The sequence below is a fragment of the Sarcophilus harrisii genome, chromosome 1, assembly GCF_902635505.1.
Source record: "Sarcophilus harrisii chromosome 1, mSarHar1.11, whole genome shotgun sequence".
In the NCBI taxonomy this organism is placed as follows: Eukaryota; Metazoa; Chordata; class Mammalia; order Dasyuromorphia; family Dasyuridae; genus Sarcophilus; species Sarcophilus harrisii.
In genome coordinates this window covers 226,260,453-226,278,269 of record NC_045426.1, presented here as the reverse complement: position 1 = coordinate 226,278,269, position 17,817 = coordinate 226,260,453, and the positions used below count along the sequence as shown (strand labels likewise).

The 17,817-nt window shown below is 33.8% G+C and overlaps 1 long non-coding RNA gene across 2 annotated transcripts in view; it reads right to left on the bottom strand.

Moving 5' to 3' along the window:
- Positions 1-641: 641 nt before the first annotated feature.
- Positions 642-17,817, bottom strand: part of LOC116419168 — a 28,350-nt gene continuing 11,174 nt past the window's right edge. Inside the window, exons 1-4 of one of the 2 annotated variants that reach the window (XR_004229426.1) lie at positions 14,399-14,529; positions 2,497-2,667; positions 1,017-1,085; positions 642-885 (exon numbers count right to left, since the gene is read on the bottom strand). This is a non-coding gene — a long non-coding RNA (uncharacterized LOC116419168). Of the gene's footprint in view, positions 886-1,016; positions 1,086-2,496; positions 2,668-14,398; positions 14,530-17,817 lie in introns of those variants that run through there. The other variant, XR_004229425.1, reaches the window with a different exon arrangement.

Genomic DNA, 17,817 nt, shown 5'->3' with positions numbered 1-17,817 from the left:
CTGAGTGGATGCCCATCAATTGGAAAATGACTGACTTAAGTTATGGTATATGAATGTTATGAAATATTATTGTTCTATAAGGAATGATCAGGAGGATGTTTTTAGAGAGTTTGGAGAGACTTAAATGAACTGAGGCTAAGTGAAATGAGCAGAACCAAGAGATCATTGTACACGACAACATCAATATTATACGATGATCAATTCTGATAAATGTGACTCTTTCCAACAATGAGATGATCGATGCCAGTTCCTATGATCTTGTGATGAAGAGAGTCATCTACACCCAGAGAATTGTGGGAACTGAATGTAGATCACAACATAACATTCTCACTCTTTTTGTTGTTGTTCACTTGCATTTTATTTGCTTACTCGTTTACTTTTTTTTATCTGATTTCTCTTGTGCAGCAAGAAAATTGTATAAATGTGTTTATACTTATTGGATTTAACATACGTTTTAACATGTTTAACATATATTGAATTGCTTGCCATCTAGGGGAGGGGATGGGGGGAAGGAGGAGAAAATCTGAAACACAAGGCTATGCAAGAGTCAATGTCATATTATCTGATGCAGATTTTTAAAAATAAAAAACTTTATTAAAAAATAAATTTTTTAAAAAATCTATCTCTTGATAAGTCATGTGATTTTATAAATCCAACTTATTTACAATGGGTAACATATACATTCATTCATTTTTTTCTCATGTAGTCACTTATAGGGTCTCAATACTCTCTAAAAATAGAATTTACAGGGATCTGAATATAATTAGAATCTTTACCAATATGAAAAGTTTATTCACCATACAGGCCCCATAGTCCCAACTGGGGCATTCTAAAAATTCCATTCACATATTTTCTGGAGCTCTCTCTCTTCTTCCCTCTCTCCGTCTGGAAAAACAAAGCGTCTAATAATTATTTTTTCAGTGATTTATCCTAAATTAATATTGAACATCAAAACAAATGTATGAAAGTTTAGATAATTATTCATCATATGTAACAAAATACATAAAATCACTCACTTCACTTGTAAGTCATCCTTCAATCAGCTACTTGACTCATTTTCATATTTAATCTTATTTCACTGAAATCTAGGGTAATACAGAAGTATGTTGGATATTTTCTTAGCAATCAATAGAATTGCAGCTTCTATCCCATTACTCATTTAACTCAATATCCACCATGGTTCATTAAAAAAAAACTTTTTTTAACTAATTGGAAAAATTCCCTTTCCCAGTAGCTGTTACTTATAACACTATATCTTAAATCCATTTACCTCATAAGAGTAAATAAATATTAAGAATTTGTAGTAGTGATAAAATAAATAATAAAGCAAATATCTCCTTTTTTTCTCTGAATTCTGCCTCTCTCCAAATATGATAGAATCTCATCCCTTAAGATTTTTTCTTTTAGATTCAATCTTCAAAAAGTTTTCCTTATAACATTTTTTCATAAAACAATTTAAACAGTTCTAAAAAGTAAAGCTTCTCCTTGCCTTCTTTCTTTCTCATTCCTTCACAAATTCCTTATAGATGCTTATATATCAAAATTACCTTCCTCACTCAGACTATCTCCCTGATTCTTTAATTACAATCACTTCAAGGAATGGTAATTACAATTTCAACTGTAATGTCTCAACTCTTAAAGAGACCAAAACATTTTTTATAGCTGGTATATGAGAGGTTTTTGAAACAATTGTTGCACAAGTAATAAACCTTAGTAGATATTTGTATTTAAATTAATTATCATGAGGAATATGTAATAACTTTTCATTTGCTCTCAATTTTAATCTGGAGTCTTTTCTCCATTCCTTTCTCCATACCTATTTTCTATTGGTTTAGTTTTTCCCACTGTACATGGGCAAGTTTTGGTCATGACTTATTATTTTCTGTTTTTAATCATTTTTGCTTTAATTTCACTGATACCTTTTGTTTTCATATCTCTTTCACTATCAAGTATAGTCTTCTCCCTTGTCCTACCCAATGAGTCATCTCTGATAGCAAAGATTTTTAAAAAGGGGGATGAAACTCACAAAATGAGACATATATCAAACTTGTCTGACAGTATGTATAATTTTCCATATCCATATTTCCCGATTTGTACAAAGAAGAGGAGATATATTTTCTCAACCTTTTCCAGGGCCAAGGTTGATTATAATTATAGAGAATTCAGTGATACTCTTTTTTCTTTCTGTTTACATCATTATTGCCATTTTGTATATTGTCTTCCTAGTTCTGATTATTTTCTTTATTTCTTATAAATTTTCCCATTCTTCTCTGAATTTTTCATATTATTTCTTTTTAAAGTAGTTTATTTTTATTTTCCAATTAATATACATTTAAATTAATGTGTCCTTACCACTGCCCCGTATCACAACTGAACAACAATAAGAAATTTGAAAAGTTTATCCATCGGTACACAACAATATAGTTCAGCAAAATAAATCACCATATTAAACATATCTGAAGATGTATGTATTTTTCTATATTTTAAATTCATCACCTTTCTATCAAGAGGTTAATGACATGTGTTATCTTCTTTTAGTGTTATCTTCTTTTATGAGTTCATAGTTTAACAAGTGTACCTGCACTTACAATTGTAACCATAGACAAAAAAGAAAAGAAAGTACTTGAGCTGAATCTGAATGCTTTCAAACTCCAAAAGAAGCAAAATCTAAAAGGAAAAGGAAAAAAGGGGAAAATTATTTCTCAGACTTTGCAAAACTGTGAAGGTGCAATCAGTTGGGAAAATATCAGGTGCTCATGGATAGGCTAAGCAAATATAATAAAAATGACAATACCACCTAAATTAATCTACTTATTTAATGCCATACCAATCAAACTCCCCCAAAATTATTTTACAGACCTAGAAAAAATAATAACAAAATAACAGGTCAAGAATTTAAAGAGAATTAATGGGAAAAAATGCCAATGAAGGTGGCCTAGCTGTGCCAAACCTAAAATTATATTATAAAGCAGTGGTCATCAAAACTATTTGGTACTGGCTAAGAAATAGAATAGTCAATTAGTGGAATACACTAGGATCACAGACCAAAATCACAGGCACTATAGCAAATGAGTGTTTGTCAAACCCAAAGACTTCAGCTTTTGAGATAAAAAAACTCACTATTTGATAAAAACTTCTGGGAAAATTGGAAACTAGTATGGAAGAAAGTAGGCATTGACCCAAACCTAATACCACATAGCAAGATAAAGTTGAAATGGGTTCATGATTTAGACATAGAGTGATATTATAAGCAAATTAGAAGAACATAGGATAGATCTGTGGAGAAGGAAGAAATGTGTGTCCAAAAAAGAACTAGAACTCTTAACTGAACACCAAATAGATAATTTTGATTATATTAAGTTAAAAAGGTTTTGTACAAACAAAACAAATGCAGATGAGATTAGAAGGGAAGCAATGAATTAGAAAAACATTTTTACATTTAAGAGTTCTGATAAAGGCTTCATTTCTAAAATATATAGAAGATTGACTTAATTTTATAAGAATTCAAGCCATTCACCAACTGATAAATGGTCAAAGGATGTGAACAGACAATTTTCAGATGAAGAAATTAAAGCTATTTCTAATCATATGAAAAAATAATCTAAATCACTATTGATCAGAGAAATACAAATTAAAACAACTCTGAGACGCCACTACACACCTCTGAGACTGGCTAAGTTGACAGTAAAAAATAAGGATGAATGTTGAAGGGGATGTGGGAAAAGTGGGACTCTAATACATTGTTGGTAGAACTGTGAATGGATCCAGCCATTCTGGAGAGCAATTTGGAACTATGCTCAAAAAGTTATCAAACTGTGCATACCCTTTGATCCAGCAATGTTTCTACTGGGCTAGATCCAAAGATATATTAAAGGAGGGAAAGGGACCCACATGTACAAAAATGTTTGTGGCAGCCCTTTTTGTAGTGGCAAGAAACTGGAAACTGAGTAGATGCCCATCAATTGGACAATAGCTGAATAAGTTATGGTATATGAACATTATGGAATATTATTGTTCTATAAGAAACAATTAGGAGAATGATTTTAGAGATGCCTGAAGAGACTTACATGAACTGATGCTAAGTGAAAAGAGCAGAATCAGGAGATCATTATACATGACAACATCAATATTATACGATGATCAATTCTGATGAATGTGACTCTTTCCAAAAAAGAGATGATTGATGCCAATTCCAATGATCTTGTGATGAAGAGAGCCATCTATACCCAGAGAGAGTTCCCACTGTGGGAACTGAATATGAATCACAACATAGTATTTTCACTCTTTTTGATGTTCACTTGCATTTTGTTTTCTTATTTTCTTTCCTTTTTGATAATGATTTTTCTTGTCCAACAAGAAAAATGTATAAATATGTTTACACATATTAGATTTAACATATATTTTAACATGTATAAAATATAGTAGATCACTTGCCATCTAGGGTGTGGAGGGAAGGAAGGGAAAATCTGAAACACAAGGCTATGCAAGGGTTAATCTTGAAAAATTATCTGCACATGTTTTGAAAGTAAAAAACTTTTAAAAAACAAACCTGTGAAGTTAAAGCTTGCTATGGCTATAAAGTTTGTTTTTATTTTTCAAATTTCTAATTTTCTGAAGTATCTGATTAGAAACTCAAAATCATTTGTCTTGTGAAGGAAGAAATATTTTACATATAAACATTTTAATGTCCCAGAAAATAAAATGTGGCTCCTTGAATTAATGTATTTAAGTTTATTTTCCATAAAAGTATGTGATCAACATGCCCATAGTTGTTCCATGAGCCTATGAAAAACAATGCTTTTGTATTCTTTACAGAATATCATTAAAAGTCTTTTTTTAATTGTATCAGTGACTACAGAATTCAAAGGAAATTGCAGAGTTACCAAGTGACTGATTTTCTAAATCTCAATTAAAAAAATAGCTTTTTGTTTTCAAAACATATGCAAAGATAGTTTTCAACATTCACCCTTGCAAAACCTTGTGTTCCAATTTTTTTCTCCCTCTCTTCCCCCAACCTCTCCCCTAGAGAGCAAGTAATCCAATATATTAAACTTGTGCAATTCTTCTATACATATTTCCACAATTATCATGCTGCACAAGAAAAATAAGATCAAAAAGGAAAAGAATGAGAAAAAACAAAAAGCAAACAAACAAATTCAACAACAAAAAAGGTGAATATACTATGTTGTGATCCATATTCAGTCCCTCCTCTTTCTGGATGCAGATAATGCTTTCCACTATACATCTATTGCAATTGGCCTGAATCATCTCATTGTTGAAAAGAGCCAAGTTCTTCAGAATTGATCATCACATAATCTTATTGATGCTGTGTTCAATGTTCTTTTGGTTATACTCTCTTCATTTAGCACTAGGGTATGGGACCCTGCCAAGAGGAGGTACAGAGGCCACCTCAACCTTTGGTGCACAATAAGTTTTCTGCCACATTACTGAAACACCCTTGTTGAACAAGGAGCAGTGATGCATAACATGGGGAAGGGATCAGCTTGAGAGTCACAGTAAAGTTGCTCATAAGCAGGGATGCCTTGACAGGGCCTCTCACTTGTGAGTGGGTTGCTAGAATGGCTAGATTGGCTCTCCTCCCATTGGCAGATACCATGCATAGGCAAAGCCATGAGCTGTTTCTCTGAATGGTGATTGGGGATTGTCTACTGTTCATGTGCTGATCACACTTGCAAAAATGTATATCAACAAGGCTGTACAGCATAATAAACTGGAGCTCTTTTCATACTCTATGAGTCTCCTGCTTCATTCATCTTGCCTGTCAGATAAAAGGGCTCATATACTTTGAGGTCTCAATCAAGACAGCTGCAATATCTTAGTATCAGTTCATATAAGTCTCTCCCCTTTCTGAAATCATCCTGCTGCTCATTTCTTAAAGAACAATATTTTATAACATTCATATACCATAATTTATTCACTCATTACAAATGATGGGCATCCACTCAGTTTCCAGTTCCTTGCCACTATAAAAAGGGCTTGCTACAAACATTTTTACACATGTGGGTCCTTTTCCTTTTTTAAGATCTCTTTGGGATACAGGTCTAATAGAGACATTGCTGGATCAAAGAATATGAACAGTTTAATAAGTCCTTTGAGTATAGTTCCAAATTGCTGATTGGGTAAGTTTACAATTCCACTAACAATGTAATAGTGTCCCAGTTTTCTCACATCCTCTCCAACATTTATCATTATCTTTTCCTATCTCTATATCTCAATTGTAAGCATGGCAGGTAATAAAGAAGACACAGACCAGTTTATTTATAATTTACTTTTTTAATTTGTATTCTAAGTTAAATTTAGATTGCAATTATTTTCATATCATTTGCATTTTGATTATTTCTCAAATTTAGCAACAATTTGGAACATTAAAATGGTAAACCAATAGAATACACAAACACACACACACACACACACACATACACACACACACACCACTTCTTTTGAGTCTTCAGTGAATTTAACTACTGCTCCCTTTGTTATCCTCATTTAAGAAATAAATCATGTGCTTCTTAAAGAAAATTGTTAGGCAGAGCAAATAAAGTAAAACTGTATTTCATTAAGGATTTTTCACATTATGAAAGAGTTTATCACAGGATTATTTTAAATTGTGAATCCTAATTTAAAACATGTTTTAAGTTTAATTTATATGCATCTTTTTGGGAATGGAGAGAGATTTCTTCTGAAAATTGTATTTGTATTCTATTTTGTAGAAGTGCTTTGTTATTAAGAATCAGTTATATGTAAGGAAATTTGATTATTACCAAAATGGTTTTTTTAATGTAGTCATAATAAAAATATATTTTTTTATTTCATTTAGCTTTCTAAGACTTATTTAAAACATAAATAAAGGGAGCAGCTAGGAGGCACAGTGGATAGAGTACCAGTCCTGAAGTCAGGAGGACCTGAATTCAAATCTGGTCTCAGACACTTAATACTTCCCTAGCTGTGTAACCCTGGGCAAATCACTTAATCCCCATTGCCTCAGCAAAACAAACAACAACAACAAAAAAAAAACCCATAAATTTAGTTGTGAGTTTGAGTATATTTTAAATGCTATATTTACTCAACCAGATAATATAGTTAAATTAAAGTTAGAATGAAATTTGGTATAATTTTGATAGTGGAATAACTGAATTTTGTAATCTCACTAAATATTCTTTTATTTGACTTTGGAAAAAAAAAGAAAGAAATTTGTGCTAAAGAGAACAAAAGAGAGAAAGAAAGATAAGAAATGGGGCAGAAATATTTGCTTCATACTTGTGCTTCCTTTGCTTACATTCTTATTTTACAAATGATGATCTAGCTATAGTGAAAAGCAGAATTCTTTGCCAGCAACAGTATATCCGACAGAAAAACACTGAGTGTTAACATTTCCCATTTATCCCAGCTCCCAAGTCCTGTGATTTAAGGACAGGATATAAGAATTCCTGAGTCTTCAGCTAATGGATGACCTTACTATGTAGAATGAATCAAACATTAGCTGGAAACCATGTTATATTGTCTATATTCTTTAATTCATTTTTAGATACAGTGGCTCTAGTGAACTAAATTAATGAACCAATAGCTTTCCTAGAATTCCTTGGAGGATGCAGCAACCTATGTACTGTCAAGGGAGGGGAAGATTTGCCTAGATCTAGAGGAAGCTGTGGATCAAAACTAATGTTGTTGATACTTTACTATGTGCTGATTATTGTTTTTATTATTCCTATTTAAAGACTAAAATACTGAATACATTTTAGCACATTCTGTTTGTTCCTGTGGGGATCAACCCCATTATGCCAAAGTCACATGACTAGGTGTCACTCAAATATCAGTGATTCAGGAAAAAGGCAAGATTTCTGATAGGATGACTGCTCAGAGATGGTTTTGACTGGGTAAATTCATATTAACCACATTTCCCAGACAGAAGAAATTGTTAGGCCATCCAGAGGTGAAGAAGGACTTTAAGAACCACACAGGGCTTGGCACATCCCTAGCACTTTTACTAAATGGAGCAGAGTACAATGATAACTAAAATGAGTTTAGGGTTCCAAAAGTCTAATCCTTTTTGCTGAATAGGATTTTATAAATAAGGCATTTTAAGAAAGAAAAAAGGTTAATTCTTAAAAGGGCTAGACTATGAGCTACTGGCAACAGTTGGCATTATAAAAGATAAATTCCCAATAATGGGACTTGTGGGTTGAAAAGGTATAATTACTTTTTTGTAATTTATTGTATGCTGCTCGCCTGCAAATTTATGGAAATTTTTTGGACATCATTTTTCTTTGGCAATGAATGAATCTATCAGTTTCTCCACAACCTCACTTATATTATTTCATTGCTTTTCAATATTTTTTCACGTTTAATAGATATGAAGTAGTGCCTCAAAGTTGTTTTAATTCTCACTTATATTATTTCATTGCTTTTCAATATTTTTTCACGTTTAATAGATATGAAGTAGTGCCTCAAAGTTGTTTTAATTTTTTCTCTTTGATTACTAGGAAAGCAGAGCATTTTCTAAGTCACTGATATATAATGAATTCTGGATTTTGTGTAATTTCATTCTTCTAAAAGTAGAATATAGAGGACAACAGATATTGGGGAACTTTGGAGAAGTATACTTGAAACAAGTTTACTTACAACAAGGTGTTAACTCAGTGGAATTGATGAGATATGGATCTTTAGTATATATACTTAGTACTTAGCATGATGATGTAATGGTTTTCTAGTTCATACATACGTAATGTACTGTAATGATGTAATTATACCAAGGTATTTAAGGGTTGAGAAGGACTGGAAATGAGACATTCTATCTTTGACCATTCTACTGGTGGCTCTCCTGCCTCCGGCACTCCTCCACTAAGATCAAGAGTTAGTGAGCAGTCAGACAACCGTGCAGGAGAGACTGAGTGAAGGAGACTGTGAGAGTAAGTGTGCTCTAGCTTGACTCGAGACTCAAGAATAAAAACTTTAGACTCTATCCCTGATTATCCTCCTGAGACTGAGGCCTTCCAAAAGACCTCCAAGAAAGCTAGCCTGAACATTACTGTAGAAGAAAAAATGAATAAAAATTTTGTTATCACTAACAAGAAATAACTGGTTCCTGAGATAGAAATGGTGGGAACCTTGGGGAAAAAGTCATCCAGTGAAGGAGAGGAAATCAGAATTTACTCTGACATCCATCATAGATTTTGGGGACAGCAAATTCCAAAGGGTTCAGAGGTAGTGACTTCGAGTTTCTTAGTTCTAAAAAGCTTGAATGATGTTGCTCGTCATTGCTCTGGAAGACTAATACATGTGCTACTACAACTTGTTCTGGCACAGCTCAATCATAAAAAATAATATATCCTGACACATTACATCAGGTTCCTTTGATGCTTTCTTAGTTCAATCAATAAGCCAATAAACATTTATTAAGTGTCTATTATGTGCAAATTAAGACAACTCTAAGATACCACTACACACCTGTCAGATTGGCTAAGATGACAGGAAAAAATAATGATGATTGTTGGAGGGGATGCGGGAAAACTGGGACATTGATGCATTGTTGGTGGAGTTGTGAACGAATCCAACCATTTTGGAGAGTAGTTTGGAACTATGCTCAAAAAGTTATCAAACTGTGCATACCCTTTGATCCAGCAGTGTTACTACTGGGATTATATCCCAAAGAGATTATAAAGAAGGGAAAGGGACCTGTATGTGCACGAATGTTTGTGGCAGCCCTTTTTGTAGTGGCTAGAAACTGGAAACTGAATGGATGTCCATCAGTTGGAGAATGGCTGAATAAACTGTGGTATATGAAAATTATGGAATATTACTGTTCTGTAAGAAATGACCAACAGGATGATTTCAGAAAGGCCTGGAGAGACTTACACTAACTGATGCTGAGTGAAATGAGCAGGACCAGGAGATCATTATATACTTCAACAACAATACTAGATGATGACCAGTTCTGATGGATCAGGCCATCCTCAGCAACGAGATCAACCAAATCATTTCTAATGGAGCAGTAATGAACTGAACTAGCTATGCCCAGAAAAATAACTCTGGGAGATGACTAAAAACCATTACATTAAATTCCCAATCCCTATATTTATGCACACATGCATTTTGATTTCTTCACAAGCTAATTGTACAATAATTCAGAGTCTGATTCTTTTTGTACAGCAAAATAATGTTTTGGTCATGTATACTTATTGTGTATCTAGGTTATATTTTAATATATTTAACATCTACTGGTCATCCTGCCATCTAGGGGAGGGGGTGGGGGCGGGTAAGAGGTGAAAAATTGGAACAAGAGGTTTGGCAATTGTTAATGCTGTAAAGTTACCCATGTATATATCCTGTAAATAAAAGGCTATTAAATAAAAATTAAAAAAAAAAAAAGTGTCTATTATGTACCAGGCACCATACTACTGGAGAGACAAAGAAAGGCCAGGAAAAAATTAGTCTCTGTTCTCCCAGATCTTATAGTATAATGGGAGAAATAATGTGAAAACTACTCTGAACAAACAAGATACATGCAGGATAAATTGAAAAAAGCAGTTTCAGAAAGGTAGTACAATTAAGGGAGATCAGGAAAAGATTCCTGTAGCAGGTGAGAATTTAGTTGGTACTTAAAGAAACCATAGAATCCAAAGGCAGAGATGGAAAGGGAAAGCATTGTCTGCCTGAGGGAGAGCCAGTTAAATGTACAGAATAAAAGATGGAATATTTTGTTAGTGATGTTAAAAGGATAGTGTTACTGAATCCACAGAGTAGATGAGTGGTAAGATAACAGAAAACTGGAAAGACGAGGGAGACAAGTTATAAAGGAATTTAATTGTAAAATATTTTATATTTAATCCTAGAAGAAATTGGCTGCCATTGGAATTTATGGAGTAGTAGGATCACTTGGTTAGACTTCTGACAGAGGTTCACTTTGGCAGCTGATTGGAAGTTGAACCAAATAGCAAATAGCAATCCTCAAAACAATCTGCTACTGGCTAAGAAATAGAGTAGTGAATCAGTGGAATAGGCATACAGGAGACAGTAGTAAATGACCATATTAATTTAGCACATGACAAATCAAAAAATCCAAGCTTTTGGAACAAAAACTCACCCTTTGACAAAAACTTTTAAGAAAACTGGAAATCACTATAGCAGATACTAAGTATAGACCAACATCTATATAGCAACACTATATATATCAAGATAAGGTCCAAATGGGTACATGATTTACATGTAAAGAGTGATACCATAAGCAAGTTAGGAGAGCAAAAATTAATTTGTCAGATCAGTGGATAAGGGAAGAATTTAGAACCAAAGAAAATATAGAGAGCATCACCGAATATAAAATAGATCATTTTGATTATATAAAATCTTAAAACCAATGCAACCGAAATTAAAAGGAAAGCAGAAAATTGGAGGAATTTTTTTCAAAAACTATGTCTGATAAAGTCCTCAATTTTCAAATATATGTAGAATTTAATCAAAATAATAGAAATATGAGTCACTTACCAGTTGATAAATGGTTAAAGAACAAAAGAATCAAAGTTATCTGTAGTCATAAGAAAAAATGCTCTAAATCACTAATGATTAGAGAAATGAAAATTAAAACAATTCTGAGGTATTTAACACCTACCCAACTGGTTAATATGACAAAAAAGGAAAATAAAGGGGATGTAGGAAAACTGGGACACTGATGCACTGTTGTTGGGTTTGTGAACTAAATCAATCTTTCTTGAGAGCAATTTGGAACTATGACCAAAGGACTACAAAACTGTGCATACTCTTTGAGTTAGTATTATTACCACTATATCTATATCCCAAAGACATCAAAAAAAGAAAGGGGAAAGAATCTATTTGTAAAAAATATATATAATAGCTCTTTTTTGTGGTGACTAAGAATTGGAAATTGGCGAATAACTAAACAAGCTAAGGTATATGATTGAGATGGAATATTATTGTGTTATGAGAAATGGCCAGCAGAATGATTTCAGAAAAAACCTGTAAAGATTTACATGAACTAATGCAAAGAGAAGTGAGCAGAACTAGGAAAACATTGTACCTAGGAACAGCAATACTGTATGATGAAGAATTGTGAATGACTTGGTTATTCTCAGCAATACAGTGATTTAAGACAATTCCAAAGGATTAATGATGAAATATACTGCCTCCAGAGAAAAAACTGATACTGTCTGAATATAGACTAAAGCATGCTATTTTTCACTTTCTCTTTTATTCAAGTCTTCTTGTACAAAATAACTAATATAGAAAAGTTTTACCTGAATGTATAACCTATATCAGATTAGTTACTATCTCAGGGATAGGAGACAGAGGAAAGGACAGAGGGACAGAATTTAGACCTCAAAATTTAAAAAAAAAAATTTAAATTGTTTTTAACATGTAATAAAATATCTTTTAAAATTTTAAATCATCAGCATAGGCATGCTAATTGAATTCATGAAAGATCATTAGGTCACTAAGTGAAATATTACAAAGGTAGAAGAGAAAAGGACACTGGACAGAACCCTGTGGGATACTCCAAAGATATCTATTTAACTAGGAGGTGTGACCTAGACAAATAACTTTCAAAAGATACTGAGGAATGGCAAGATAGGTGGAAAGAGAACCAGAAAACAGTAATGTCATAAAAACTAGTGAGAAGAATATCAAGAAGGGAATGATTGATAGTATCAAAAATTGCTCATAGTCCAAGAAATAAAAAGACCATAAGATTTAGCAATTAAAAAATTATTCATAATTTTGGAACGAACCATTTTGATTCAAGCCAGATTGTAGAAAGTTACAAAAAGAATGAAATAAAAGGAAGTAGAGTCATTAATTGTAGATACTGTTCTCGAGAAATTTAGCTACAAAAGGAAGGTGAAATATGGTATGATAACTGGATGGAGCAAATGAAGGTTTTTCCAGCAAGAGGGGAATACATTGGGCATATTCATAGGCAGTAGGGAAGGAGATCAGTGAGAAAGTGGGTCTGATAGAGAGGGTATCAATCTGCTGAAAAAGAGTAGAATGTGATCCCTTATGTTAAAATTCTATAGGGCTAGTGAATACTCAAGAATGAAATGCTCAGTGTTTCTACTGAGCTTATACCCCAAGGAGATACTAAAGAAGGGAAAGGGACCAGTATGTGCCAAAATGTTTGTGGCAGCCCTGTTTGTAGTGGCTAGAAGCTGGAAACTGAGTGGATACCCATCAATTGGAGAATGGTTGGGTAAATTGTGTTATATGAATGTTATGGAATATTATTGTTCTGTAAGAAATGACCAGCAGGATGAATACAGAGAGGCTTGGAGAGAATTACATGAACTGATGCTAAGTGAAATGAGCAGAACCAAGAGATCATTATATACGTCAACAACGATACTGTATGAAGATGTAATCTGATGGAAGTGGATTTCTTTGACAAAGAGACCTAATTCAGTTTCAATTGATCAATGATGGACAGAAGCAGCTACACCCAAAGAAAAAACACTGGGAAATGAATGTAAACTGTTTGCATTTTTCTTTTTCCTCCCGGGTTATTTTTACCTTCTGAATCCAATTCTCCCTGGGCAAAAAGAAAACTGTTTGGATCTGCACACATACATTGTATCTAGGATATACTACTACACATTCAACATATACAGGACTGATTGCCATCTAGGGGAGGGCGTGGAGTGTGGGAGGGAAAAATCGGAACAGAAGTGAGTGCAAGGAATAATGGTGTAAAAAAAAATTTCTATGGCATGGATTCTGTCAATAAAAAGTTACTATAATTAAAAAAAAAGAAAAAGAATAATTATCTTCATGAATTCAAATCTAGCCTCAGACACCTACTAGCTGTGTAACCCTAGGCAAATCAGCTAATTCTGTTTGCCTCAGTTTCCTCATCTGTAAAATGAAATAAAGAAGGAAACAGCAAAAAAAAAAAAAAAAAAAAAAAGAATTAAATGGTCAAACGCAAAGAGAAGCAATTCAAAGGTGAGAGATGCTTGCCTATGATCATACAACTTGTAAATATCTGAGCCTGGTTTTGAATTCTGATCCTCCTACTTTCCATTTTACTCCCTAGTTGCTTCCTATACCCCTATAATAATAGTGTAAGATGTACTCAATGAATTAGTTTGGTGAGGAAAGTGAGAAGAAAAAGAGATTCCTTTTATTTTGTTTTGCTACTATGCTGGAGAAAAAAGAAAATTATTACAGAACTGCTAATCAAAATGTGACAGAAAATGCAACAATGGGAGAGAAGGAAAAACTACTCAGTTTTTTTTTTTTCTTTCTATTTTCTTTATCAAGGAGAATAATCTTTGGATCGGGGGGGGGGAACCACAATTGACAAAGTTGATAACTGACATATGCAAGGAGATTGTTAAAGTACATACAATTGCTTTTGAAGAAGTCAGCTCACCAGCTCAAATGAATTGCACTTCAGGATGAAATAGATCCCATTTCCATGTTACCATGTAGATGATTTATATCCCATTTTAGAATCAAAGAGAATAAGTAGACATAACTGCTACATGAGTCAATGATATCTGAAAGATCTGGGAAATTAAAAGAAATCTTGCATTATCTAAGGTCAAATACCATATGATTTATAAAAAATGGAAGAAAATGAAGTCTATAAACTATAGGCAAGTGAGTTTGACTTTGATTCCTGGTGAAATTCTAGATGCTATTATTAAAGTTAATGAATATATAGAAAAGAAAACAGCAATTATGCACAATCAATATGTTTTAATCAAGAACAGGTCATCCATTTTTGTCAGCATTATTAGGTTTTTATATTGGAAGGATGCTATAGAGTTTCAGAAAAACAGATCAAATTTTCTCATATTATCCTTGAAGACAAAATAGCTATCAGCTAGATGAGCATACAGTCAGGTGGATTTAAAATCCATTGAATGTGATCAGTAATGAACAGAACCAGCTATACTCAGAGAAAGAACACTGGGAAATGAGTGTGGAGCACAACATAGCACTTACACTTTTTCTGTTACTGTTTGCTTGCTTTTTGTTTTTCTTCCCAGGTTATTTTTATCTTCTTTCTAAATTCGATTTTTCTTGTACAACAAGATAACTGTATAAATAAGTATACATATATTGTATTTAACATATACTTTAACATATTTAACATGTATAGGACTACATGCCATCTAGGGGAGGGGGTGAAGGGAAGGAGGGTGTATGGAATAGAGAGAGATAAAATGAAGAAGTTACAGGAATGTATGAATTCTTTTTCTGTATTTTATTTTCATTATTTCTGTGTTTCCTCTATGACCTGTATAATATGTGCAGGTTCATATTTACTTGAGCCTTGGCCAGCTACACATTTACGTAACCTGAGCTGATGACATTTATCAGTATTTGTCATTTATCAATATTTAGTCTATTAGCTTGACCACTATCTGCTTGATTAAGCCTGAAGGCCTGATTTTCTGTTTCCCAGAAATCAGAAGATTTCTGGGAAACAGAAACCTTCCATTCCAAACTCTCTGAATAGCAACAACCAATTAGATGCCTCCCCCTCCCCTTCTCAATGCTCTCTTAGTTGTGATGTAATCCCTTGTATAAAAGCTATGTATCTTTACTACTTCTTTAGTCCTCCTACCATAAGCTTTCTCTTTCTTATCTCGTGATGGGACAGCTCATCCTCTGGAGGTTTTCAATAAACAATTTTTCTGCTTTTTACTGAATGATCTCTGAGTAGTCATTTTGGATAAGGGTCTTCTACATCCCTCACAAGGGGAAAAGTTGGAACAGAAGTTTTTGCAAGGGTCAATGTTGAAAAATTACCCATGCATATGTTTTGTCAATAAAAAAGCTATAATAAAAAATAAAATAAAATAAAATCAATTGAATGCCCCTACTCAAAGAATAAATATTAATATTCTTATGTAAGTTTAGAAGATACCTAGTGCAGTACCTCAAGGATCAGCTCTGTGTGCTTAGTATTTTTATCATTGACTTGGGTAAGGAGATATATCGCATGTTTATGAAAAATGTAAATGACACAAACCTAGGAAGAATAATTAACATTTTGAATGAATTAAGCATCACAAAGATTTTTAACATGAGGATAAAAGTTATGAGATTCAGTTTTATGAAGTTATATGTAAATTGTCATACTTATATTTTTAAAAAATCCTTCTTCATTAGTATAATATAGTGCAAGTCTTCCTTCACAACTATATTGTCTGAAAAAATCAGCATATTTTAGTGAAATGCAAAGTCTAAATGATACAATAGTGTGATATAGTAGGTAAAAAGTATAATAAAATTTGAGGCAGCATAAAGAAGTGGGTTGGAGGGGCAGCTAGGTAGAACAGTGGATAGTGCACCTGCCCTGAAGTCAGGAGGATCTGAGTTCAAATTTGGCCTCAGACACTTAACCCGTCCTAGTTGTGTGACCCTGGACAAGTCACTTAACCCCAATTGCCTCAGGGGAGAAAAAAGTAAACTATAAATATTGTAATAACATTCTGCCATATTCAGGATATAGCTGGACTTTTGAAGTATGTATAGGGTATGTTTTCATAAAATAAGTATATGAATGTGAGTACATGTATGTTCTCATAGAAACCAAAGAACAAGACTGAAGAAGAAAAATCAGATACATAACAGGAAACTGTGTAGCTTAATTGATAAGCAGGAAGAAAATAATTACCAAGGACCAATAGTCAGAAGTGTTGACAGTGAATTTCTGGGAAAATATAACTAATTACATTTTGTTCTTTATTATCCATCTTTCTGTATGTGACTCCTTCACAGACCATAAGACCATCACCAGCAGCTGGTTTCCTTTCTATACCAATCTTTCTATACCAATTTGAAAAGGAAAGAAAAAACCTTTAGTGTGAAGATCGTGTATTTTAAGATCAGAGAACAGGAATTTGGTTAGGGGAAAATCACGCTTTATTCTCAGGAAGAAGGATCGGAGGGGAAGAGAACAAATAAAGTGTGAGCTGGTCAAGAGGCGTTTACCAGCAGCCACACAACCAGCAGCCTCGGACCAACCCCCCAATCTCCCCAGCTTTCCTTCCGTCTCTCTCTCTCCCCCCACCCACCAAAATCGTCATTTCCTAACAACACATCAGGACTTGATGGAGGGGCAGGGAATTCTTTATCCAATCATTATTAATAGAGTAAGCCCAATTACTTTAGCCTCATGTACTTGGGACCTCATATCAGCTCAAACCCGCCCATTACATTTCCCCCTTTATTTTAGAACACCGGGGTTCATGCCATCCCTGACTCCCTCAGGGAAAGACCCCAAGGGAGGGACACAGCCTCCCTAACCAGGGAAGGAGGAAAACCGAAAAGGAGGTGATCACAGCCTCCCTGACTTCTGAAAAGGCGGTGAAAGCATAAAAAGGGGAATCAGCCACCTGACATCTCCAGGAAAGGAGATGAAAAGCACCAAAGGGAAATGGGGGGACGGGCTGGGGCTGAAGGGCTTAATTTGCACAAACCCACAGCATGGGAGGATTACACAAGTACATAGCAAAACCAGAGGTTATTAGGGATGACCCTCCCCCAGTCACAGGCTGATGTGGTAAAAACATGAATTACACCAAGTAGCGAATAGCAAACAATATAAATCAACATGGTGTTGGAAAAAGATCACCAGAAGTCCAAAGGTGGGTATGTAAAACAACAGTCACACATACACCTTCTTCAGCAGCCAAGAGATAGTCCAAAACCAATCTATTGTCCATTGTTTCAATGTCAGGAATCCAATGATCCTGGTTTTTGAAGTCCAAAAAAGTCTTTTTATGTGTTAGGGAATCCTGGATTCCAGCAGATTTTGAAGTGTTGAAAAGTTTA